The sequence below is a fragment of the Triturus cristatus genome, chromosome 3_2, assembly GCF_964204655.1.
Source record: "Triturus cristatus chromosome 3_2, aTriCri1.1, whole genome shotgun sequence".
In the NCBI taxonomy this organism is placed as follows: domain Eukaryota; kingdom Metazoa; phylum Chordata; class Amphibia; order Caudata; family Salamandridae; genus Triturus; species Triturus cristatus.
In genome coordinates this window covers 17,040,099-17,067,367 of record NC_140584.1, presented here as the reverse complement: position 1 = coordinate 17,067,367, position 27,269 = coordinate 17,040,099, and positions in this window count along the sequence as shown.

Genomic DNA, 27,269 nt, shown 5'->3' with positions numbered 1-27,269 from the left:
TGCCGCTAGGGGATCTGGGTATTGTAGTCCAATGCCCGCTCCGCGACCGCTGTAGATGTAGGAGCGGCGGCGGGAGACCGGACAACCAGGAAACCAAGCACTGCGCCAGAGAAAAGGTCAGACCAGCACCTCCACGACCCACAGACAAGTAAGACTGCCCCACTTCACTGAGGGCATGTAATGACCAAACAAAACTGGATTCACCAGGCAATTACACTTTCAACAGAATTGGGTATGCCTCCATTCTAGATTATATTTTGATAGATACAAAATCTTGGCACAGGGTAATAGATTTTAAGATCGTGCTTCGCCATGATAGCGACCACAATGCCTTGTTTTTAGAGATGGTTTTGCCATCCCCTTGGAGCGTATCTGGTCCGGTATCTCCAGCTGATGATAGATTAACCCTCACCAACTGTAGGAAGAGAGTTCGATGGGTGGACACGTCAATCCCAAGAAAAACTGTCCTCTGTGCATCAAACCATCATCCCGATTCTAACGAATGCGATGCAATCAGTTTTGACTGACGGCACCTCAATTGCACTTCTGAAAGTTGTCAAAAACCACACTACAGTGACAACCACTATGGCTCATTTTTTCTACCCGAACAAAAGAATCTGGGAAAATAAAAAACACAGACATCCCTGATTTAATTAAAGCTGTTGTATGGCCAAAACAGCTCTGATCTCTGCCATTAAGGCCAAGGATAGGCCGCTAATTAAAGAAAAAAGGGTGGCCTATAGAAACAACATGGATGAGGCCAAAAAAGGGTGGGACCGAGACAAGTGGGATACTCTGAGAAGTTCACTGAGCAACCGTGATATGTGGACTTTCTGTAACGTGGTAAACACGGGCAGATCTGAAGGTAAACCTGCGATAGAACCTAACCTAGGGGCGGATGTGTGGAGGGATCATTTTGAGTCCCTCTACTCGAGGGCAGAGGCAGTAGATAGTGCAGAAGATAATGAGCCTACTCCCCCACAGGTAAACTGTCCTGAGGCACATACGATAACTTTTAAGGAGATAATAGATACCCCTGTGATAACACTTAAAGAGATAATTGCATCCATGAGCAAAGTAGTGCCAGCCAAAGCCCCTGGGCTTGATAAGGTTCCCGGGGACCTCTTCCGTAGCGAACCCACCATCTGGGCAACTTACTTGTGGACTCTATTCAATGCCATCCTGTTAGGAATGGCAATTTCTGCCACTTGGGCAGGTGCGGATATCGTACCTGTTTATAAAAAGGGCTCTTCACAAATTACAGGCCTAAAAGCCTCATTAGTCAAAAAATATTTGCACGAGTGCTGTTGGGTCGTCTACAGAGTTGGATGGAGGAGCATAATGTTCTTAGCCCATTCCAAGCCGGGTTTAGAGAAAAATGGACACACTAGATCAAATTTTTAGGCTCCATTTATTATACTGGAAGACTGTGTGTATAGAGGGTGGCAGTCTCTACCTAATATTTGTGGACCTAAAATCTGCCTTTGATCTGGTGCCGAGAGACAAACTGTGGGCAACCCTACTGGACCTGGGGGTCCCAGTGTTCCTCTGCCAACTTTTGAGGCGATTACACAAAGGTAATTTTGCCCAAATTAGGTTTGGCAAACATGGAGAACTTACCACGCCCATCTCAGTAGACAGAGGTGTCCGCCAGGGCTGTGTCCTTGACCCGGCTCTTTTTTGCCTAGTTATAAATGTATTTGTTGAAGCTTTAAATACTGGGAAGGACGTAGATGCCTCCAAGTTGGCGAACCGTAAAATTCCAGCCATGATGTTCGCTGACGACACTCTGCTACTTTCAAAAACACCTATTGGTATACAGAGGGTTCTTGATAAGTTTGACGGCTTTTGCAAGGAAAGGTGGCTTGAGATTAACCTACAGAAAACAAAGTTTATGTTGTTCACCTCACGTACTAGCACCCGGCCAAATCCGTGTTTGGAAAGCAGACCTCTGGAGAGGGTGCCTGTTTTTGAGTACCTTGGCATCACGATTACAGAAAAAATGGATTGGGGGGGGGCACAAATTAAAAAAGCTAGTTTGAAACTAACCCAGACAACGGGGAGGGCCTGACAAAGATATTCTGAAATTCCATCCATAAACCTGTGGGTCCGGTAGTAGAAATCTATAAAGCGCAAGCTAGAGGTGCTGCCTTGTATGGGGCTGAAATTTAGGGCCACTGTCCCCCTGGCAACTTAGTAAATGTTGAGAACATCTTTGCCCGGCAATTATTTGGCTCCTCTTGTAGCTCCCTCCTCACACCGCTTCGCCTAGACCTTGGGGTCAGATCAATCTCAGAAGAAGCTGCCCTCAGACCACTTCTATTTTGGCAACGTCTGTGGGTTACCCCACAGCTGGTTGAGTATAGGGAAGAATTGAAAGAGGTGTTGAGTATACAAGGGGTGGGAAAACTGCCATGGTTGGCTTTTATGCGGGACACCTTTTTAGGTCTCGTGTGAGCCAGCGCATGTGCTGCTCTGGCGAGACATTTAGTAGCTGCTTTTAAAAGTGCTACCTTGCCTGCCACCAGCTTGCTATTACGCGCACAAGCGTGCGTGACGTGCACAGCTGCCATCTGTCTTTCAGCGTGGGCGTGAATCCCCTCCCCTACCCCCTCGCTTCTCCCACTCCCTCCTCGTCAGCTTCATGCCTTTGCATGCCGCGCGATCACTTTCAGCAGTTTAACTTTCATCATCTGCAAAACTAAAGACATAGAAAGAAACATCTATTTCTTAGATGAATATTTTTGCTATAACGGCGCATTACTTTTACTCACTCCCCGTCAGCTTCATGTCCCTGCATGCTGCGCGATCACTGGAATCCCCTCCCCTACCCCCTCCCTTCTCCTACTCCCTCCTCGTCAGCTTCATGTCTCTGCATGCAGCGCGATTATTGGAATCCCCTCCCCTACCCCCTCCCTTCTCCCACTCCCTCGTCAGCTTCATGCCTTTGCATGCCGCGCGATCACTTTCAGCAGTTTCACTTTCATCATCTGCAAAACTAAAGACATATCGAAGCGCGGGTGCCGCAATTATAGCAAAAGTAAAGAAATAGATGTTTTTTCTAGTTCTTTACTTTTGCTATAATCGTGGCACCGGCGCTTTACTTTTAACATTAAAAGTAAAGCGCGGCTGCCGCGATTATAGCAAAAGTAAAGAAATAGAAAAAAACTTCTATTTCTTTACTTTTGCTATAATCGCGGCACCCGTGCTTTACTTTTAACATTAAAAGTTGTCCAGCCTGCTGCAAGGAAGCTATACCTGCAGTTTAGGCATGGTGTGCTGCCACTGCGAGTTTTCACAAATAAATGGGTGGGCTTATAAACTTTGGGTTGCCCGGCCTGCGATAGCACAGCAGAGACAGAACACCATGTTTTTTTTTCTCCCCAGGATACAAGAAGGCGAGAAAACGATGGCTGATTCAGCTGTGCAGAAACCTGGGAACCAGGCACTGCACAGAGGCTTTCAGGATATTGAAATATGACACGTGTCTCCCTGTAATATTTTCGGTAGCAGGCTTTTTATTCTCTATGTGGTGCACACGCAGAGCTCTCTAGAAGTTGACCCCCATAGACTCTGGCTATTTATTTTATTATATTTGAAAAGGACTTTGGATGTCTTTTTTATTTGTGTGGTAGATTTATGACTCTTTTATGAGTTATTTTTATTATATTATCGATGTATATTTGGTTTTATGAATATTGCACATGTACGCAAGACCGCCAACAAGTTGAACGGTGGTCCTCGGGCTAGGGCGAATACTCATGTTTACAGTTTCTAGTTGATATACACAATCACTTTATAAAAAAACTATTGTAATGGTTGGCCAGTGGGCTAGAGCTCGTGCTTACTTTGCCCGACCTTACATATTGCACATATACTGCATATGCACTTTATTGAAGTTAGTGGGTCTGGTCTGACCGGAATATAGATTGCCTTTATGTTACACCTACATGTTAAGTTTGCTGATATTGTGTATCTCAGTCCCAGGATGCAACCACCACGTTTTTGGATGAAAAAATCACCGTGAGTCAAAAAGTAATCAGTTTTAATCCACTTTCATCATTTTCTTTATGGGTTTTATTGTCCATTTATTTGAATAGATGAAACATGATGATTCCAATGTACAAATGCATGTATAATGCCACAGCCTTTAATACAGCATGTCGGATTCTCACGTTTCAAGTTTATATTTGACCCAATGCATTTCGGCCGTTCGGCCTTCGTCAGGGGTAACTCTGAAGTAAAGAAAAACATTGTATCGTGAATAGTTTCTCAAAACTTGAATACTTTCCTAATAAACTTAAAGTGTGAACTTAAAAACACTCTCCAATAAATAATCCCCCGTTTCTTGTGAATAAGTAAAATCCGCTATTTGTTCAAAACCCATAACGTTAAAAAAACAACTGCATTAAATCAAAATCATCATTTGTTGTTAAACCCTTATGTTGCTCAACACGTGCGCTACATTGTGTCCCAATCCTACCTTCAACGTACAACGATCAAGTTCAAACCCATTCATAATATGCTCCCGCTGACACGGATTGCAAAAAGTTCTGACGTAGCTGTAACCCAACTAAAGCTTATATCCCCAATACCACGCCTTCTGTTACCACGTGTTTCTCCACTGTGTGTGTTCATCGACATAAACAAAATACTTGAAAACAAAAATCAACCGTTATTGCCTCTAATGGTTGATTTTTGTTTTCAAGTATTTCAAGGCTCTTCTTCATGTAGGATTTTTAAATTTGTTTATTTGAGTGAATTTAATTTTGGGAAAAAGTTGAATGGGTATTCGACCACTTGAGCTTATGCCCACTTAGCTGTCTGCTCCTGAGACACTAAAGCAAAAGGGAAACAAGTCTATACAAAGTAAGACTCCGCCTAGCATGCTTACAGTTGCTCCACCTTAATATTGACTCAAAACTATCATTAAGAAATAACAATTGTGGGAAATATATTGTGATGCCATAAATAACGTGGGACTTACTATCAGAGTTAAGAATATAGGTTTTTTAACTTTGCATAAAAGATTGATGTAAATGATTTAGATGAGTTTAATATTGTTGTATATATCATTTTTTCAGTTAATCCACTTTTTACTTTATAAATATTTTATGTTCTTGTTTTTATATTAAGTGTTTATTTTCATTTTTTTTATATTGTACAATATTTGACTGTATAATTAAAACACACAAACACACACACACATATATATATATATATATATATATATATATATATATATATATATATATATATATACACTGAAAAAACTATAGGTTTCACACATGTTATAGTTAGCTGGACATTTCACTCGTGAAAAACCAATGAAATTCCCCCGTTATAGTTAGTTCAGCTAACTATAACTCGCGCCCCCGCAATGCACTGCTGATGACGTCACATATTACATCACTCATGACATGGTCAGTGACATCACTCATGACATCACTGATGACATCTCAAATGACATCAATGATGACATCATCCTTGTGACAGAGTGTCAGACCTCCTCTCACCCGAATATAACCTTTGATACAAACATTCAAAAATAGAGACTAAAATTTTCAAAAAAAAGGACATACCAATACCAGTTACAACAACCTCTTCAGTAATTCTAAGATCCACATACACATCCACTCATTGACCAACAGTCCTGTACAGTCACTCATACATGTACTCACTCATCATATGTACTCATACACCTATACATCCTGTTACACAATGCCTCACATCCACAGAGTTACTGACACACATAGTCACTCATGAAAATAAAGAAAGAAACATACATTTACTTGCATATACATTTATACACACACCACCACACTTACTTCTACGGGAACTTACACATACTTAGTCTTTTAAACAATCACTTATAGTAACACATATTTATTCTTACAGGAACTCTTTCAATCTCTCACTCTCACATATACTCAGTTATATACACCAATAGTCACATATACTAGTTTAAAAAATATGTAGTTACTCATAGAGACACTATTGAGACAGTCATTCACTCACTAACACACCCATGCACACACTCATCCACCCATACAGTCCTGCAGACATGCTGTCTTCAACACATACAAACAGTGAGTCACTCATTCATGTACCTATGCAGTACGTAATACCCCCCACCGAACCATACACACACTCACACTGATACTAAAAAAACCAACTAATAACCTATATAAACACCCATGTAGCTACTCACCAACCCATGCAGCCACTTATACACAAAGTGAGAGACTGATAAAGATATTTACATATTTAAACATTACTCACTAAGCCATGTATTCACTAAGATACACTTAATCAGTCAGTTATACAATCAATTTTTAAAAAACAAATCATCCATTTAGACACTTATATACCCATTTATTCTTCCATCGTCCTTGAGATATACATATATAAAACATATTTAATTTTCAGAAAAATACACATTCACTGGATGATGTCATCAGTGATGTCATATGAGATGTCATCAGTGATGTCATGAGTGATGTCACTGACCATGTCATGAGTGATGTAATATGTGACGTCATCAGCAGTGCATTGCGGGGGCGCGAGTTATAGTTAGCTGAACTAACTATAACGGGGGAATTTCATTGGTTTTTCACGATTGAAATGTCCAGCTAACTATAACATGTGTGAAACCTATGGTTTTTTCAGTGAATTTGCAAGGTTTTTTAAATGCTAATTCCTAACTATAACGTGTGTGAAACCTTTGGTGTTTTCAGTGAATTTGTACGTTTTTTTAAATGCTAATTTTTGAATTATTTAATTAAAAAAAAAAATTTTATATTAAAAATAAAATTCCTATGTATTTATTTATATATTATCTGTATCTTTTTATTTGTTTTTGCTTTTTTATTAAAATTTCAATTAGGATAAACTTGAACAGTTTTTTTAATTTTTGCAATTAATTTTTCTCCACTTTTTTTTTTTTTTATTTAAATTCTTGGGGTGCGCGCTCTGAGCGCGCTCCTAGTACAATTTCGTAAGTTTTTTATGAATACCATCGTACGTTATTTACGTACGCATATATACGTTATAGTGCACGCTGGGAGCGCGCACCCAGTACGTATGCGTACGTACGTACGCATGCGTGCGTGCGTCCTACGCGCTCCACGCGGTTTACTTCCGCATACGCTAAAATTACGCGCAATAACCGTCGCGTATACGCGTGTTCAACGTATGCGCGCTACGTACGCGCATATGACATATGCACATGCGCTCCTACGCGTTCGCGCATACGTAATCACGAGGTGCGCGCTCGGAGCTTGCGCAGTGCGCGCACCTCGAGTATATGCATAATAAAACAGCACTTCTTATTGGTTATCATTACTTTCAGTTTCTGATTGTTTCAACACCACACCCAATCCCCTCATGGCAAGTCATGTGATCAACAATCATCACTTTTGATTGGTTTGAAGTACTTTCAGTTCCAGATTCTTCCCAAACCACACCTACTCCCCTCATTATTAGTTCTGATTCCTTTGGAGAAGGAGCTATTCTGTTGTTGAGAGACAATGGCTGAACAGCAACCATCTTCAGACAGTGACCAGGACACTCTTGAGAGGCAGAGGAGCAGGAAGCAGAAAGACAGCTTTATATGGCAGTTTTTTACTTTCCCAGAGGGACAAAAAAAGGTAAATGCACCTAAAGTTACATGTGTACTTTGTCAAAAAGTCTTGTCACGTGGGAATCCTAACAAGAAATATTCTTTTAGCATTCACACTATGTTGAGGCATGTTGACAAAATGCATCCAGTGACTTTTCGTCGAGCTTCTGGAGCAAACCCTCCACCTGCTCTACCGACGACATCTGCAGCAGCTCAGCCGAGCACATCTTCGGCAGCTCAGCCGAGCACTTCTTCTGCAGTGGTGCCTTTGCCTTCTTCCAAACCTCGTTTTGGACCACCTTGTTTTGCGAGGTTGTCCACACGCTGCACTGATTGCGGTCAACTTATTTCTGTGGGTGAGACCAGTCTTGATCTCATTCAGAGAAAATTTGATGCGCATCAGTGCAGTAGGCCATAGATGTTTTTTCATTTTTTTCGTTTTTCTCTTCCTGTTTCCCTCCATTAACTCAAGGGCTCTTTTAAGATCCACTTATAAACTAAACCCCCAAAATTTTTTGGGGGGTATTTTTTATTTTATTTTTGGGGGGGGGTGCGCGCACCCTGCGCGCACCCAAGGTTTTTTTTTTAATTTTTTTTTTTTTTTTAATGTAATATACAAAAAGAGGTGAAGAAATGGAAGCATGAAAAGGGAGGATTGAGTAATACTAATATTTTTCACTTATTTTTAAAAAAAAAAAAAAAAAAAATTTAGAAAAAAAAAATATTTAAAGTATTTTGCAAGGGAACAGAATTTTTTTATTTTTTCTTTCCAGTTCTGCAAAAAAAGAAAAAAAGTATTAATATTCAATCATACATTACAAAAAGCATTACATGTTTTTACATATTTTACAAAGCAATTTTTTGCCCTTTTTTTGCTGTTTTCAGAATTTTTTATTTTTCACTTAAAATAGTGAAAACAATTGTATTCATCATTTAACAGTGGGCAAAAAAAAACAATCTGAAAGATTGCTTAAAAAAAGCCCTAAAACTTTCCTCACTAAAATATACCTTGTTAGAAATATTACATATATATTACAAGTACTTCTCTAGATGAATAAAAATTTTCTAGACAAACCGTCTTTAAACCTTGTCGCAAAAGCACACATGCCAAAATAATTTCTGTCAAAGGAGTCCACAATTGATTTTATTACTTTTCCTTTAGGCCAAATAGTAATTTTAAAATCCTTTTTAAGTGATATCTTCAATTATAATCCTTTAAAAATACAAAAAATGCTTTGTTCAGATGCAGTTTTTAGTTTTCAAAATTTAGGTTTGAGAAAAATTAAATAAGAATTGGGTAAATCATAAGGCAAACGTTGCTTGAAAATCAATTGGGAATCATTACACAGTGTCCAGCCTTTTTCACATTTAAGATAAACTGTGTAATGCCCAGAAGTTACAGTAGATCCTTCATGAAAAATTATTGCAACTGTAACAAAAGTTTTTCCAGAAATTGATAATTGCTGTCCTGTAAACTTCTTAATTAAAGTTTCCAATTTTGAACCATCAACTCTACAACGTTGCATCATTAAAATTACATACTGACCATATTTCTGTAAAAATAATGTGGAAAGCATGTCTGATTTACATTCAGAACATTCCATGTTGTGATTGGCATCTTTAACTAATTTACTAAAAGTCACTGATTTACTTTGTGGTAATGGTAAAAATATGAACCTTTCTGAATCAACATTACTACTGCATGTGTTCATACAGTTTTCACCGCAATGTTCCCATTTGTAAGAGACACCAAATAAGTTTTCTACTTCTACTCCTTCATCTTCTAGTACACTCAAAATATATATTAAGAATTCCTGTGCATCTTGCTGGACATTTTCTTTAAACTGTGTAAAACCACAACATACATCTAAAAGATTTCTAACATCAGAAACACTTTCTATTTCAGTTTTATCAGTACTCATCTTCTCAAAAAGGAGACTCAGCAGAGAACACAATCTTTTTCCATGATTTACTATTATCTGTTCTAGCAACTTTTCAAGATAAAATACAACATTCAGCACTACACTTGCATAGCAGTTGACACCAGAGCTATTTTAAAAATGGCAACCAACAACCTCTTCAACACTGTCCTTTTTCTTTTTCCTTGCTATCACATCACTGTCCTTTTTTTTTTTGTTCTGTTCATCCACATTACAGATATTCTCAAATCTCCTTTTCCGACAAACAACATGTTTTTCAATCACAGAATACTGACCTAAATGAGGAGCATAGGTTCTTCTTAATCTATTATACTCCTTTACACAGTTTGTATCAGCACTAACTTTTGAGTCCTCAAAGTCTATCATAAATAAACCAGATAATGTTTTCACTCGTGACAAAGCAACATATGCCATACCTTCTTTGAACACAGTAGAACCAATGTTTACAAAAACACTATCTACAGTCAATCCTTGAGACTTGTGAATAGTTACAGCATATGCTAGAGAAAACGGAAATTGTTTCCTACGCACATATAAGTCTTTCACAAGCATGAAACGAACTGAACAACAACAAATGTCTTTAACTTCTTCTATCTGATCAAATTTTATTTTTAAACATTCAATTCCTTCTTTTTTCTGATAATTAATAAAACCCACAACTCTTCCCATAGCTCCATTCACTAAACCTTTTTCTACATCCAAATTTCTCCTTAAAATCACTCGACAATTCATGCAAACATATAGATTTTTTTCTAATCCAGCTGTTTTGGAAATGTTCTTCTCTAGTGAATCCAATTTATTTTTCAGTTTGCCTGTTAATGTAAAAGTAATTCTTTCATGCTGAATTTTGTCCTCTGCTTCCATTTTCTTAATCTCTTCCTTTTCCAATTTCAAAAGTTCCTCATTGAATATTGAGCACTCACGTAGTGTTGGCATTAAGCAGATTACAGTATTTTTTTCTGCAATGTTCTGGTATATTTTCTCTGCAACTATTTCTTCATTTGGAAATAAGTTATGTAGCAACCGACTCTGTAATGTTTTTTTGCCAACTTCTGTGAGTAGTCCAATTCTGATATCTTTCAGAATATTTGCATAATCTTCGTCGTTTGCTTGTCTCATATTGGTAGTGAGTTCTTTGTACTCAAAGAATGACCAAATATTCGCATTACCAATGCTTCCTAATGACTTCTTCGTGTCTTCATGTGTCACAGTATTAAACACTGGTTGTCCTTTAACTGGAGTGAGCTGTAAAAGATCTCCAAAAACTATGACGTGTTTACCTCCAAATAACACGTCATAGTCTCTCTTAAGAATTTGTTGCATTCTTAAATGCACAAAGGCCAGCATTAAATTTGAAACCATGCTCACCTCATCAATAATGAGAACTTGCATCTTCTTCAACACTCTTGAAACTTCGAGGCATGCTTCTCCAGTTAGCTTGTGGTATTCTATTTTGTTCTCATGCTCCACTGGTAACATTAGCAAGCGATGTAAGGTAATTCCTTTTATGTTATAGGCTGCTAACCCAGTTGGAGCAGTTACCACACAAGACAAATTTGAAGCTGTTTTTTGCTGTAGGTAGCTTCTGATGACTTTTATTAAGAAACTTTTACCAGTTCCAGCTTGTCCACTCACATACATCCTGATTGGTTCAAATGATGTGCATGAGCACTCTTTCTTTTCATGTAGTAATCCATGATCAATTTTTTTGGTGACTTCTTCATAAATTTCTTTTTGTTCTTCATTCAGTTGTTGTTCCAGATTTAGTAAGTTGATTGAATCTTCCTGTGCTTGATTCATAGCCGTTTCTACTTCAGTCATGGCTACTGCAGCTTCATTTTCTATGATTGGTTGTCCTAGGGGATCTTGACTAAGTGTTCCTGAACTTTGGCTGTCTTGAGAACTGTCTCTAGCTACTTCAGCCGCAATTTTTGCTTCCTGTTCATTTTCTTCATTTAACATTTGGACATAAGTTGTGAAAGTACTGCATTCTATGCTGTCTTTGCTAGCATTAAAAGAATCTTCATAGCTTTGAAATTCTCCCAGTAGTTCGTCCTCTGAACGCCATGGTTTAAACAGCTGTAAAAGAGCCAAGTAGTAAAATTCCTTTGAGTCAGTAGTTTCGCAACTGAGCTTCCTGTGATTTATCAAACTTCCTTTTGTTTGCTTCACCAAACATCCTTCCTCACCAATGACTTTATATTTTCCATTGTTGATGTCTTCTGTGGCTTTCCGTGAAAAAATGTAGTTCTGCAGCACTTCATAGAGACACATGTTCTCAAGATGATGACTTCTCTTTGGGTAATATGTGTCCAACATGTTTGATTTCAAAATATCTGTACTTTCTGGGTCATTCTCGGCCAAATATTCAATTATCCAACAGATTTCACTACCCGATTTCTCATTCCTGCAAGGCCTAAGCTTACTCAAATTATTCTTCGGGATTTCGAGTAAAGACTTGCAGATGATAACCTATCTGAGCATTCGTAGGATCCAATTTCTCGATGCGATAACATCTTTAAACTGAAACTGTACAGCTTCTTACTGACAGTCTTCTCGTGAGAAATCTCTTCCCACATTTCCTTCAATTCTCTTTTCTCAGATTTAGTGATGTAAGATGTTACATACCGAGCAACAGCAATAGAATTGTCTGCCACATACTGAATATCCATGTTAGCATTCCACATGGATAAAATGACTGGATTGAAGTCATTTATAAATTTTGACTCTTCTTTTCTTTTTAGGTTGTAGGTATTTTTGGGAGAGTTTCTGGTTATAGTATGTCGCACAGCTGACATAAAACTGTTGACTCTTCCTTTTGAAAGAACAGGTCTAGGAAATCCAAATTGACACTTTGTGTAGAATTTATCTTTGGTCTTGTACTTCCGTCGACAGTATTTTCCACACCGATGACTTTGGAAACGTAAAACTTGTTCTTTTAACTTTTTCTCTTCTGTGCTTTTAGGTATAGCACATGTTGCATATTCGTCAATGAAAGATAACACTGCTTCATCAGTATCTGTTCCAAACTTTGGGGCATCCTTGATCCACAACAGCATATGAATATGAGGAGCACCTCTTGCCTGGTACTCTTTTCTCCAAAAGAAATCCACTACTTCTCCAAGAGGTGGATTTTTTTTATTGCAGATGAAGGACATCATAGCCTCAAATCTATGATTGAAATATCTGCAAACATTAACTGGATCCAATGAGCACAGTTCTCCTGCTGTCTTGTATTCAATGTTTTTAATGTTTGAATTTGCCTCTCGTAGAAAATCCAGTAAATCATCCCAAGCGTACTCGGCACAGCTTAGGGTTAGAAACCATGTAGGAGTTCCTAAATTCCGTAACATGCATTTTAATTCACCATGGCGTCGGTACCAATATTCATTTGTCCCACGCTGACAAGCCATCAGATTGATCAGTTGTGTTTCCAAATGATCATCTCGGTGCTGCACTTTCTCCATAAAATCCTTAGCAGACACATTTTGTAAATTTACTCCACTTTTTAAAATGTGATTTACTGCATAAGATAATGCAGACAAGTCGCTTTCAAATAAAAGATGGAACAAATAAGGAATACTTTGACGAAATCTTGGATCTTCTGCATATAATCTTGTAGTCCGATACTCAGAAGCAGGAATCTGTTCTGGGCGTTCATCGTATCGTCCACCTTTTCCTGTAGGAAACAGCTGAGGAAAACATCGAGCTTCCAAGCTCTTCTCCCATACACTCACGGGAGTTCCTTTTGCTTTCTTCATCTGAAACAGATCAATAGTATCTCCCATAACTTCTTTTGAATGAAGAGGATGTATGCTAAAATGTTCATAAATTTCTTCTTCCTTTGACTTGTCCACTTTTTCAATTTGACCAGTTGGTGTTTCTGTGTCTTCTTGTAAATCTTCTTCTTCTTCATCTATATAAATTGATTCATACCATTTATTATTTTTTTTCAAATACAAATTTGCTCTTTGTACTTTTCGTACATCCACCAGCTCCTGCCAAATCTTCTTATTCTTTGTAGGTACACCATTAACCAGAATTACTAATGGTTCAGTTTCCAAAGTATCTGCATCAATAGTTTCCATATTTTTTTTCAAATCCAAGGGCAAATACACCACTCTTCCTTTTAAACCTCTCAGTAAATCAGAAGGAGGTAATTTACCAGTTTTGGGCTCCATACGTACTATGGTCTGGAACGGATGAACACATTGAATGAGTATAGACTCATATGTATTTAATTCATAAAGTTCAGCAGGAATAGCATCCAATTCTAAATTATTATGTACAGCTCTGGTCGGCATTCTATTTTCTTCTAACTTGTTATAACAGTATTTACAAATACGCTGATCTTCACCCAATTCAAAACAATTTTCAAGAAATATATATGTTGCAAAATCCTTCCACTTATAATTATCTTCATTTTCACTTTTTTTATACAGATCAACATTCCTTGTTTGAATTTTATAATGACTTCTGCGGCAACAAATACAAGTAATATTTGGTCTTTCATTAGAGGTGATAGTAAATTTTGTCATTTCATCCTCAAATTTTTTAGTAATAATAAGTTCTACATTCTGTTCCTCATTTTCCTCATTTACTGTGTCCTTTTCTGCACTTTCTTGTTCTTGACCAAAGTAACAAAACTGAATCTCATCAGTAACCTTCACTACATCTGATACAGATCCACGGAACAGAGCATTATTCAACTCATTCAACTTTACTGCTGGACTTTTCGCAAAATACAATGTTCTCACAAACTTTCTCATTTCAGTATGATGAACAGCCAGCATCCTAAAATGATGAAAAACACTTTTACACACTTTTCTAGATAGACAAGCCAGAGAATGTCCCTGCAAACCAGTATTTTCTCTCACTCTGCATGGATCTAGTGTTTGAAGCACCTTCATCTTCTGTTTTACACTCTTTTTACTATATTCTCTTAGAAAGTCACGTAATTTATCAATAGATTCCTGACGCACAGTACAAATACTACTACAGTTCCAAGTGTACACTGGGGCTTTTGGACGTCTCCCCATAGCCTCAGCAGCCATTACTTCTTCCTCATTTCTTGGGACCATTTTCTCTTTTTCCATCACACAACCATCCTTAACTTCATATGCTCTACCATTGGTGTCAACTGCATGCAACAAACTATTACTTTGAAGATAACTCACTTCATTAAAAAATGGTTCAGTACTTGAACTGTGTTTCCATTCTCCCAAGAACACTTTACAAAAGTTACTTTTTTTCACTTCTCTTTTCCTTTTGCTTTGTGACTTCATTGCATTCACTAATTTATCAAATCTACGCATCCTATTCAAAATTAGAATAAAAAGTTTTCTTTTTATTTCCAAAGCCTTACTTACAATATTTTCTATAAAAAAAATTTTCTTAATACATTTTGTTTTTTTCTTATATTTTTTCACATCCTTTAGCAAATTTAACATCACTCTTCTATGAAACATTTTTCGACGAATGTTTTTAAAATCTAACTTTCGTGTTAAATCACTTTGACATACTTCTGATTGTACATTAGCTTTTTTTTTGCTGTTGACTGTGTTGTTGCTTTGTACATAAAATACTGTTTGTTTTACAGTTATTTTTGCCATTTTTTTGTTTTTTGAAAATCTTTTTTAAGAAATCTCTGCTCTGCTTACCAGTAGACTTTTTCTTTTTGCCATCACCAGCTTCTCCACCTATTTTTTTTTTCCCAGTTTTGTCCAGATATACTTGTTGTTGCTTTTCTTTCCTCTTTCTTGCAATACCTGCAAGGAACTTAAAAAAAAATCCTTTTTGTAATTATAATTCAATAAAATATTTTTTTTTACTTTTCATTAATTTCAAATGTTTTTCCATTTGTCTCTCATTTGTGATTTACTAATTTGTGCACAGTGCTAACCACCACAGTTGAAAAAAACCAAGCTGCCCCTTTCCTGCAAGTGCATGTTTTACAGAACATCTGCAACACAAATTATATCTGTGGCCACAATTCCTGGGCGCACACAGCCTCATGGTGTGCTTCTAAGCAGAAAACAGAATTTGATTTGCAAATTCAAAGCACATTTACTACTCTGGTAGATCAAGTGATAATTGCTGTTACAGCCTTACACATTTTCCTTGTAGATCACAGAGGCAGAAAAGAGCACATTTCCTAACAGCTACTTCATACCATAAGTATCTGCAACCTGGGTGAGTGTTTAGAGTAGAGCAAAGAAAATGAGGCCTTGGTGACGTTGAATGTGTTTGCATTACACACAGTCCTGAGTAGTACGCATGGGAGGGTTGGAGAAGCTGCTGCGTGTGTCCCAAGAGTGTGTTTCTGCAGACTATGTATTGTCAGCTGCAAGAGACATGAGCAAGGAGATTTCCAGAACTGCATGAAGACTGCAGGGATGTACGTAACAGTACATGTGTGCTAAGGGATAATTTGTGTAAACACAACAGGCTGCCCCTTTCCTGGGACTGCAATTCTTACTGAACAACAACTTCACAAACTAAATCTCTGCCCACAATTCCTGTGCGCACACAGACTCATGTTATGTTTTTTTGAACAAAACAGTGTCCCTGAATAGTACCAAATTACTGTTACTGCCTGACACATTTCCCTTATCATTTACAGAAGCAGAAAACAGCACATGTCCTAACAGCTCCTTAAGACCATGACCATGTGTTACAGGGTGAGTGATTAGACTAGATCAATTTAAATGAGGCCTTGGTGACGTTGAATGTGTTTGCATTACACATTGCTATCTGAAACAGCACACAGAGCTGAGTACTACACATGAGAGTGTTGGAGAAGCTGCTGCGTGTGTGCCAAGAGTGTGTTTCTGAAGACTGTGTATTGTCTGGTGCAAGACAGATGAGCAAAGAGACTTCCAGAACTGCATGAAGACTGCAGGGATGTATGTAACAGTGCATGTGTGCTAAGGGATAATTTGTGTAAACACAACAGGCTGCCCCTTTCCTGGGACTGCATTTCTTAATGAACAACATCTTCACAAATTAAATCTCTGCCCACAATTCCTGTGCGCACACAGACTCATGCCATCATTTTACGCACATAACACAGGCTGCCCCTTTCCTGGGACTGCATTTCTTACTAAACAACAAATTCATAAATTAAATCTCTGCCCACAATTCCTGTGTGCACACAGAGTCATGCCATCATTTTACGCACATAACACAGGCTGCCCCTTTCCTGGGACTGCATTTCTTACTGAACAACAAATTCATAAATTAAATCCCTGCCCACAATTCCTGTGTGCACACAGAGTCATGCCATCATTTTAGGCACTTAACACAGGCTGCCCCTTTCCTGGGACTGCATTTCTTACTGAACAACATCTTCACAAACTAAATCTCTGCCCACAATTCCTGTGCGCACACAGACTCATGCTATGTTTTTTTGAACAAAACAGTGTCCCTGAATAGTACCAAATTACTGTTACTGCCTGACACATTTCCCTTATCATTTACAGAAGCAGAAAACAGCACATGTCCTAACAGCTCCTTAAGACCATGACCATGTGTTACAGGGTGAGTGATTAGACTAGATCAATTTAAATGAGGCCTTGGTGACGTTGAATGTGTTTGCATTACACATTGCTATCTGAAACAGCACACAGAGCTGAGTACTACACATGAGAGTGTTGGAGAAGCTGCTGCGTGTGTGCCAAGAGTGTGTTTCTGAAGACTGTGTATTGTCTGGTGCAAGACAGATGAGCAAAGAGACTTCAATAACTGCATGAAGACTGCAGGGATGTATGTAACAGTGCATGGGTGCTAAGGGATAATTTGTGTAAACACAACAGGCTGCCCCTTTCCTGGGACTGCATTTCTTACTGAACAACATCTTCACAAATTAAATCTCTGCCCACAATTCCTGTGCGCACACAGACTCATGCCATCATTTTACGCACATAACACAGGCTGCCCCTTTCCTGGGACTGCATTTCTTACTGAACAACATCTTCACAAACTAAATCTCTGCCCACAATTCCTGTGTGCACACAGAGTCATGCCATCATTTTAAGCACATAACACAGACTGCCCCTTTCCTGGGACTGCATTTCTTACTGAACAACATCTTCACAAATTAAATCTCTGCCCACAATTCCTGTGCGCACACAGACTCATGCCATCATTTTACGCACATAACACAGGCTGCCCCTTTCCTGGGACTGCATTTCTTACTGAACAACAACTTCATAAATTAAATCTCTGCCCACAATTCCTGTGTGCACACAGAGTCATGCCATCATTTTAGGCACATAACACAGGCTGTCCCTTTCCTGGGACTGCATTTCTTACTGAACAACATCTTCACAAATTAAATCTCTGCCCACAATTCCTGTGCGCACACAGACTCATGCCATCATTTTAAGCACATAACACAGGCTGCCCCTTTCCTGGGACTGCATTTCTTACTGAACAACAACTTCACAAATTAAATCTCAGACAACAATTCCTATATGCACACAGACTCATGCTGTGTTGGTAGGCACAAAACACAGGCTGCCCCTTTCCTGGGTCATCAATTCTTACAGAACTAATGCTTTTTTCAAATGTGCTGCCATTTTCCTCTCTTTTCTTTCAAAGTGATTTCTGCTAAATCCTAACCATCACAATTAAAAAGAAGCTGTCCTTTTCTTTCAACTGCAAGTCTTACTTTTCAACAGCAACACAAATTAAATCTCTGTCAACAATTCTTCTCTGCACACAGACTCATGGTTTGATGGTAGGCACAAAACAGTATTCCTCATTGTTACCAGTACACATTAACTTATGGTGAATATATACTCCATAATATTTTACATATTCAAGACAGTTAAATATCTCCCAAAACAGAAAATGTAAATCACAACTTTAAACAAATAATCACAATTCTTTTTTTTATATCTAAATTAACCACAAACACCCCCCTCTCAAACTCATAACTCACCTTTAAAATTAGTTATTTGGGAAAGAAATGTGGCAGTCACACAGCAGTTTATCAGACCAGAATCTCTGAGCTAAACACCTCTCTCCTCTCAGCAGAACCAGTTAATGGCACAGTTTCCCTCTCTTTTTTCACACATATACATGTTAATTACAAATCTCAGTGCTTCCCACTTTTTTTCAAATGAAATCACACATTTCTATTGGTTGAAAACTTCAACCCCTTTCCAAATGTACCCTTCCCCCAACTTGACTTCTGCCTGCTACCATAGCAACAGGTCATGGAACACAGGTGTGAGCAGAGAGGTCAGAAGTTCAGCAGACAATGTTTCATTTCCAAAGAGCAAGAGTGCTTGACTTTTCAAACCTAACAGCAAATCCAAATTAATGTTCTTTGTTCACACATTTTTCTGAACCAATACAAAACATGCTTTTTTAAATTTAAACATACAGCCTAGTTTTTAGTGTAGAATGGTTTGAAACAGCCAATGAGTTCTTTTTATAAAAAAAAGTATGTGTGCCCCCATTTTTCAACTGTCTTTCATTTCTTTTTGCCTTTCTACTGAAAGACACCTCCTGAGTGCATCCAGATCTCCTTTGAAGATGTTCACAGTGTGGATTGTAGGTCACAGCTATGTCTTCTGGAGTGAAAAATTTGCAGAAAAAAAAGGTATGGTGAGAGACCTTGCTTTGCCAAATGTAGACATTAAATGGATTGGTCAGAGAGGATTAAAGTGGCACCAATTAATGCCTTTGGTGAAAACCTTTCTACATCTCCCACAGCCTAACCTTATTATTGTGCACTGTGGTGGAAATGACCTAGGCACTTTAACTGGGGTAGGTCTGGAAATGCTTATTAAGGACACCTTTGTGCAATTGATGTCGCTTTTTCCACAAACTGCCTTCGTATATTCTAACATATGCCAAAGGCAAAAGTGGAACTGGTCCAACCAATTTTGTCCGCAGATTGACAAAGCAAGGAAGCACGTCAACAAATCTATTTCTGCTTTCCTCAGAGACTATGGTATGGGTTCTATATACCACAACAACTTGCGTTACAACATGCAAGACATTTATAGAGGAGATGGTGTACACTTCACTGATGAAGGCAACAGAGTCTTCCTCTTGAACTTTAGACTCTGCATCGTTACTTACTTGTAGGTACCAAAAAACAAACAATAAACACAAGGGCTCTTTTTAGAGCCACCTTATATCTAAACACTCAAATGCGATTTTTTATTATTTTTTTTAAATAGTTTTTTTTCGGGTGCGCGCTGGGTGCGCGCACTCGGCGATATTTTTTTTCAAAATATAAATCTTTTTTTTTGCCTTACAAGGTCCTACTGTGACCCCCTTACAATGCCTAGTGGGTCAATATCTCCCCACTCTGCCCCCTTTTCAAGTTCTCCCCCTTTGTTTATCACCCCCTCTTTATGCGAGAGACAAAATGGCGGCCGCCGCTTCCTGATTTCCACCGATTCGAATGTTTACTGACATCTAACAACCAATCAGAAGTGCGCTCGCGCACGGCAAGGTGCGCGCACAGGACTTGCTCAGTGCGCGCACGGTACGCGCGTACAGATATATATATTGATTTAAATGCTAATTTCTCAGGAAATACTGAACAGATTTACACCAAACCTGCAAAAGGCACTTCATGGACCTTATGGCTACCTCTCTGCCAAATGTCACATAATTCTGTTCAGCCGTTCGGGCTGTAGCTGCGACTAAAGTCCCTATGGAAAAATGCATGGGGAAAACGCATTTTGGGACCCCCCTTTTTCTCGGCCCCCGCTTGACGAATCCCCCCGAAACTTTCAGGGTAGGAGCTGAGCGGAGCGCCCCATTAGTTTTGAAAATTTCGCGAGGATTCGTCAACCGGCGCCAAAGTTATTCAAAATAGAATTTTGAGATTTCCTATGGAAACACGGTCCTAACTATAACTACCTACTGGCGACCGCCAGTAGGTAATATATATATATATTTCAAAACACATCAGGTTGCCCTGCAAAGAAACGCCATCACAATTGGAAATCTTTCCTTCTTTAATGTGGGAAGTAGGTACAGCGCATTCACCCTCCAAACAGAAGCGCCATACGCGTTTCGGGTTCTACGCCCTTATCATTGGCTGTAAGTTGAAAGTTCAAACTGCTTTATGGACTGTTCACATTTAACCCCGCCTATTGTAGGATTTCATTGCAGGTAAGCTTTCTGGGTCATGTAGTCCTAGCCTTCCCATAGTGAGCGCCATTCAGAACTTCTTCTAGAAATGCTTTCCCCAAGTGGGTTCCGTGGAGGGAAAAACATGCTGATACCTCACTTGTCCAATTGCCCACAAAATCGGCTTTCCAATTCCTCATGGCACCTCTGACTCAAGGTGCTGTCGGCCCGCTGGATAAGCGACGGGGCGTTTCCGCGGCGAGGCGCGCCGCAAATTCAATTTCAAAACACATCAGGTTGCCCTGCAAAGAAACGCCATCACAATTGGAAATCTTTCCTTCTTTAATGTGGGAAGTAGGTACAGCGCATTCACCCTCCAAACAGAAGCGCCATACGCGTTTCGGGTTCTACGCCCTTAATCATTGGCTGTAAGTTGAAAGTTCAAACTGCTTTATGGACTGTTCACATTTAACCCCGCCTATTGTAGGATTTCATTGCAGGTAAGCTTTCTGGGTCATGTAGTCCTAGCCTTCCCATAGTGAGCGCCATTCAGAACTTCTTCTAGAAATGCTTTCCCCAAGTGGGTTCTGTGGAGGGAAAAACATGCTGATACCTCACTTGTCCAATTGCCCACAAAATCGGCTTTCCAATTCCTCATGGCACCTCTGACTCAAGGCGCTGTCGGCCCGCTGGATAAGCGACGGGGCGTTTCAGCGGCGAGGCGCGCCGCAAATTCAATTTCAAAACACATCAGGTTGCCCTGCAAAGAAACGCCATCACAATTGGAAATCTTTCCTTCTTTAATGTGGGAAGTAGGTACAGCGCATTCACCCTCCAAACAGAAGCGCCATACGCGTTTCGGGTTCTACGCCCTTAATCATTGGCTGTAAGTTGAAAGTTCAAACTGCTTTATGGACTGTTCACATTTAACCCCGCCTATTGTAGGATTTCATTGCAGGTAAGCTTTCTGGGTCATGTAGTCCTAGCCTTCCCATAGTGAGCGCCATTCAGAACTTCTTCTAGAAATGCTTTCCCCAAGTGGGTTCCGTGGAGGGAAAAACATGCTGATACCTCACTTGTCCAATTGCCCACAAAATCGGCTTTCCAATTCCTCATGGCACCTCTGACTCAAGGTGCTGTCGGCCCGCTGGATAAGCGACGGGGCGTTTCCGCGGCGAGGCGCGCCGCAAATTCAATTTCAAAACACATCAGGTTGCCCTGCAAAGAAACGCCATCACAATTGGAAATCTTTCCTTCTCTAATGTGGGAAGTAGGTACAGCGCATTCACCCTCCAAACAGAAGCGCCATACGCGTTTCGGGTTCTACGCCCTTAATCATTGGCTGTAAGTTGAAAGTTCAAACTGCTTTATGGACTGTTCACATTTAACCCCGCCTATTGTAGGATTTCATTGCAGGTAAGCTTTCTGGGTCATGTAGTCCTAGCCTTTCCATAGTGAGCGCCATTCAGAACTTCTTCTAGAAATGCTTTCCCCAAGTGTGTTCCGTGGAGGGAAAAACATGCTGATACCTCACTTGTCCAATTGCCCACAAAATCGGCTTTCCAATTCCTCATGGCACCTCTGACTCAAGGTGCTGTCGGCCCGCTGGATAAGCGACGGGGCGTTACCGTGGCGAGGCGCGCCGCAAATTCAATTTCAAAACACATCAGTTTGCCCTGCAAAGAAACGACATCACAATTGGAAATCTTTCCTTCTTTAATGTGGGAAGTAGGTACTGCGCATTCACCCTCCAAATAGAAGCGCCATACGCGTTTCGGGTTCTACGCCCTTAATCATTGGCTGTAAGTTGAAAGTTCAAACTGCTTTATGGACTGTTCACATTTAACCCCGCCTATTGTAGGATTTCATTGCAGGTAAGCTTTCTGGGTCATGTAGTCCTAGCCTTCCCATAGTGAGCGCCATTCAGAACTCCTTCTAGGCCAATGATTAAGGGCGTAGAACCCGAAACGCGTATGGCGCTTCTGTTTGGAGGGTGAATGCGCTGTACCTACTTCCCACATTAAAGAAGGAAAGATTTCCAATCGTGATGGCGTTTCTTTGCAGGGCAACCTGATGTGTTTTGAAATATATATATGTATATATATATATATGAAGCTCAGTTCCCTCTGGTAATGAACAGAAAGGATGTCGCACTCACGGGGCGTTGAAATGCAGTTTATTCAATCAGATGACCAGCAGCGTAACAGACGCGTTTCGGCGAAATGCCTTTCTCGATGTTACTGAGGCACCGCTAACGCCATGTTTTTCAATCATTTCCATGTCCACAAAATGGAAAAGGGACCAAGAGAAACGCTGTAACATCAGCGCCATTTTGTAGTGGATACACTAATCGGACACAACCCAAAAATTCTGTGTAGGAAGTTACAGCTGCCATTTTATATAATGTGACTCAGTTACAGAGGGGTGAAAATGAATATTGAACCTAATAGAAGGTAGAGGTACCCTGACTTCATATGGGCAACAAAATGCCACAAACTGATTTTTTTACACAATGCTAAGTGTGTCCATGGCAGAGTCGTGAATTCGGCCAAAAAATTTAAAATTAATTCACTTATTCACTCATACACTAATGCACCCACTCACAGACACACTCAGACAATCTCACACCCCATCACAGACCCACTCAGACATTCACGTACACACTCACACCCTCACTCAGACACTCATGCACCCACTCACACATCCACTCACACCCACTAACTCATCCACTCAAAGAATCACTCAAAGACTCATGCACCCAGTCACAGACCCACTCAGACACTCATGTACCCAGTCACAGACCCTCTCAAACACTCAAGCACCTTCTCACACACCCACTCAAAGTCTCACACACTCACTTAGACACCCACTCAGACCCTCACACACCCACTCACAGATGTTCTAAAACACACATACCCACTCACAGACCCACTCAGACACTCATGCACCCAGTCACAGACCTACTCAGATACTCACACATCTAGTCACAGACCCATTCAGACACTCATGTGAGTACCTGCTCACAGATCCTCACAGACATTCACGCATCCACTCCGATCCACTCAGAAACTCATGCCCCCATTCACAGACACACTCAGATGCTCACTCACCCAGTCACAGACCCTCACTGGCACTCATGCAAACCCACTCAGACACTCATGCACCCACTCCCACACCCACTCACGCACTCACTCACACGCCCACTCAGATACTCACACATCCACTCAGAAACTCATACACCCACATAGAGACCCACTCAGATATGGACATACCCACTCATAGAGCCACTCAGACCCTCACATCCCCCTCACAGATCCTCTCATATACTCACACACCCACTCACAGACGCACTCAGACACACAAACACATTCACACATCAATACAGTCACTCACACACCCACTCACCGACCTATACAGCCACTCACACAACCACTCTGAAAAGTTACAGATCAAAGTTAGGAAATAAAATAAAAACTCCTTAGAAATTCTCTGAAAAAACAAAGTTATTTATTAGCAGGATGAAGGTGCTGCCTCCGTGCTTTTAATGAATACATTTGGAAATTTGGATACAGCACTGCCCTGGAGTGCCCGTAGTTCTTTGGTGATCTGAAGTGTTCTGGAATAATGAGTAGAGAACTGCGCCCGCCACAGACACCCGTTCATATGGTGGACAAGAACCCCCATCGTCAAATTGTCGAATTTCTAGCAAGTAATAATTATAATTATATCTATATATCTATATCTATCTATATATCTATCTATATATATATATATATATATATATATATATATATAAACTCTATGTAGTTCGGAAGTTTAGGTGGTGAGGTGGAGAGCTGCTCCTATATATAGAGCATCCTACAACACCGGTGGCACTAAATTTGCTCACCTCAAATATCTGTTTTTGTCGCAATGTTTTTAAGCATAGGATTAGCTAGTGCCATAAAAAGTTGTAGGTTTGTAGCTGATATAACATGTATGTAAATTTGTTATAAAACTCTAGGGTTGATGACTTGTGATAATTCAGGGATCAGGGTACCCATGAAATATTACATGATCAGATTTTTGTGACGCTTTAGGTGGACACGTAAGGTTACTCAATAAAGAGCTTCCATTAACTTTGAACTATGTGTTAAGCAATTTAAGTGAAGATGCAAGTTCTGGGCCTTGACAGCTTAGTTTATATGTCCACAAGAGACATTTTACCATTACAAGCTATCCGATCCAATATTGCAATGGATGCATCATAAGAAAAATATACTAAATACTATATGTAAAGAGTAGAGATGAATTTTATCATAACAAATACTTAATGTTAATAATATTGAAAGGCACAGAGCTTAAGTGAGACTTAGGGAGAGTCAATAAGCACAAGGCAGTCAATACACTGAAACAAGATAGGACACATTCAGATCACAGGTGATATTTTGAATACTGATGTACAAAACAACTCTTAAAACATCCTTTCATAAACATTTCTGGTACATAAACCAGCTACTCTGCATATGTGTAGAGCCTACTCTGCAGCACAGGTGGATCATTAGTAAGTGATGGGATTTGTCAATTTTAAAAATTGGCTATGTAAAATAAACTCATATAATACCACAGCATCTTTGGTTCTAGTGATAAATCCTTAAGACATTGGCTCTTGCCCGCCCTATGATGGAATGTGTTTTTAAAAACATTGTCATGTACACGCTCTATTTTAGATATTAGGGTTTATATTGCAATCATGGAAATTAAGGTTAAAATGAAAAGATTAGATATGCATGCTCTCTACCTATTATAGATACTTTGAGCTATATTGATAATCAAGTAAAGGGTAGTTCATGTCATTATTTGGTTACCTCTATGTTTTCAATTACAAAACTATGGGAGTATGAATTCTTAATTAATGAGTTGATATTACAACAGAATGAAAGAAATGTAAGGGAATATACATGGGGTCAAATTTGGTCAATTTAGAAAAACAGTATTGTGTTTACATGAAATGTTGTTTAAAATATTTATATATTGTAAGTAATAAATGTTAATGACTGATGTATGTAATATTGCAGCTTTCAAAACGTTCCTGCCAGAACGATGTGTGTTACCTGGGCTGAAGATTTCTTATCTCCTCTGGACATTGTAAGATTACTAAAGAACTGAGAAAATACGGACTACGCTTGTGGCAACTGTGGATTTCTTGATTATGAACCACCATCTGAATGGACACAAGATAAGAGTGACTGGGAGCACAAAAGCAAATAAATTCAGTTAATTATATCTATTGTGATTAAATATTTGGAGTGCTTTCCCTATCAGAATATTTTTTTGTCTTATAAACAACAGGGGCGGTATTATGGAATGTGCCCTGGGGGCGTAACGGCCGTGTGCACCCACTTTGTGCACCCCTGGGGCCCTTTGGTATTACAGAAAGACCCATAAACGCTTATGCATTCCTTTCTATAATACAGATAGCGCTGATGCACATATAGCACCAGCACTATCAACAGAGGGTGTTTCCTAAGTTGCATGGGGGTGTGGCCCGATGCAAATGAGCGAATCCCTTAGCCACTGAACCTGCGCCGTATAGTAGGCGCACAACGTGACATTCACTCTTCCCATTTGCCCAAGAACTCTCAGAAACAGAGCGTGTTGTTCATGGCGTAGCCTTTTTATTCACGAAACAGGTAATTCACCAGTGACCAACACGAGAGTAACAGTATCCCTTTTGGATATAAAATTATCAAAGCATCACTCTTTAGCGGTATTAACTTGACGAAGGCTGCCGGGCAATTAGGCACAACATTACACTTGAACTTGAGCTTGGCCGTACACTTTAGTGGCCTTGGCCTGTCAAAGGCAGTAAAGATGAATGCACCACATTACATTTGAACTCTTGAACTTGGCCATACACTTGAACTTGGCCATCTCGGCCCACCAAGCCCCCACTCTGCTGTGCACATTGTGCCAGCAGGCCCCAACGCGCTACAGCGAACAGTTGCACTACTTGTAAACCAGGGCCCCGCATGGCACACTGGCATGCCCACCAGGGTACCTGCACTCAGGCAGCCTCCCCAGGGTTCACCTCAGTCCATAGGTTGTGGGTTAGGGCAGAAGAGTCAGGGACCACCAGCAGGCCAATCCCCCCTTCCGCCTACCCTCTGCACACGTGGCTCCTACCCCTTTCTGGGGGCCATCCAATTGTTTAACCGCCATTGTTGTGCTTGCTTGTTGTTAACTGTCACCGTTCCGCCCTCGCTCTCTTGCCGGGTGGGTGGGTGGTTGACGATGTGCCCCTGCAGCTTGCCGGAGGTTCAAAGGGACAAAGAGGCTGAAGATCGCAGGGCGCGGAATAAATAGCCTTCCAGCGCACCCCGATGACGTCACTTCATTCAGCCCCCTTTGCGGCCCTGGGGAAGGTCCAGTCCCGTGGCGCTACTAAGGGCGCCCCTCCTCTAGGCGCGGGGGGCGCCGGTCATAGTAGGCGCACAACGTGACATTCACTCTTCCCATTTGCCCAAGAACTCTCAGAAACAGAGCGTGTTGTTCATGGCGTAGCCTTTTTATTCACGAAACAGGTAATTCACCAGTGACCAACACGAGAGTAACAGTATCCCTTTTGG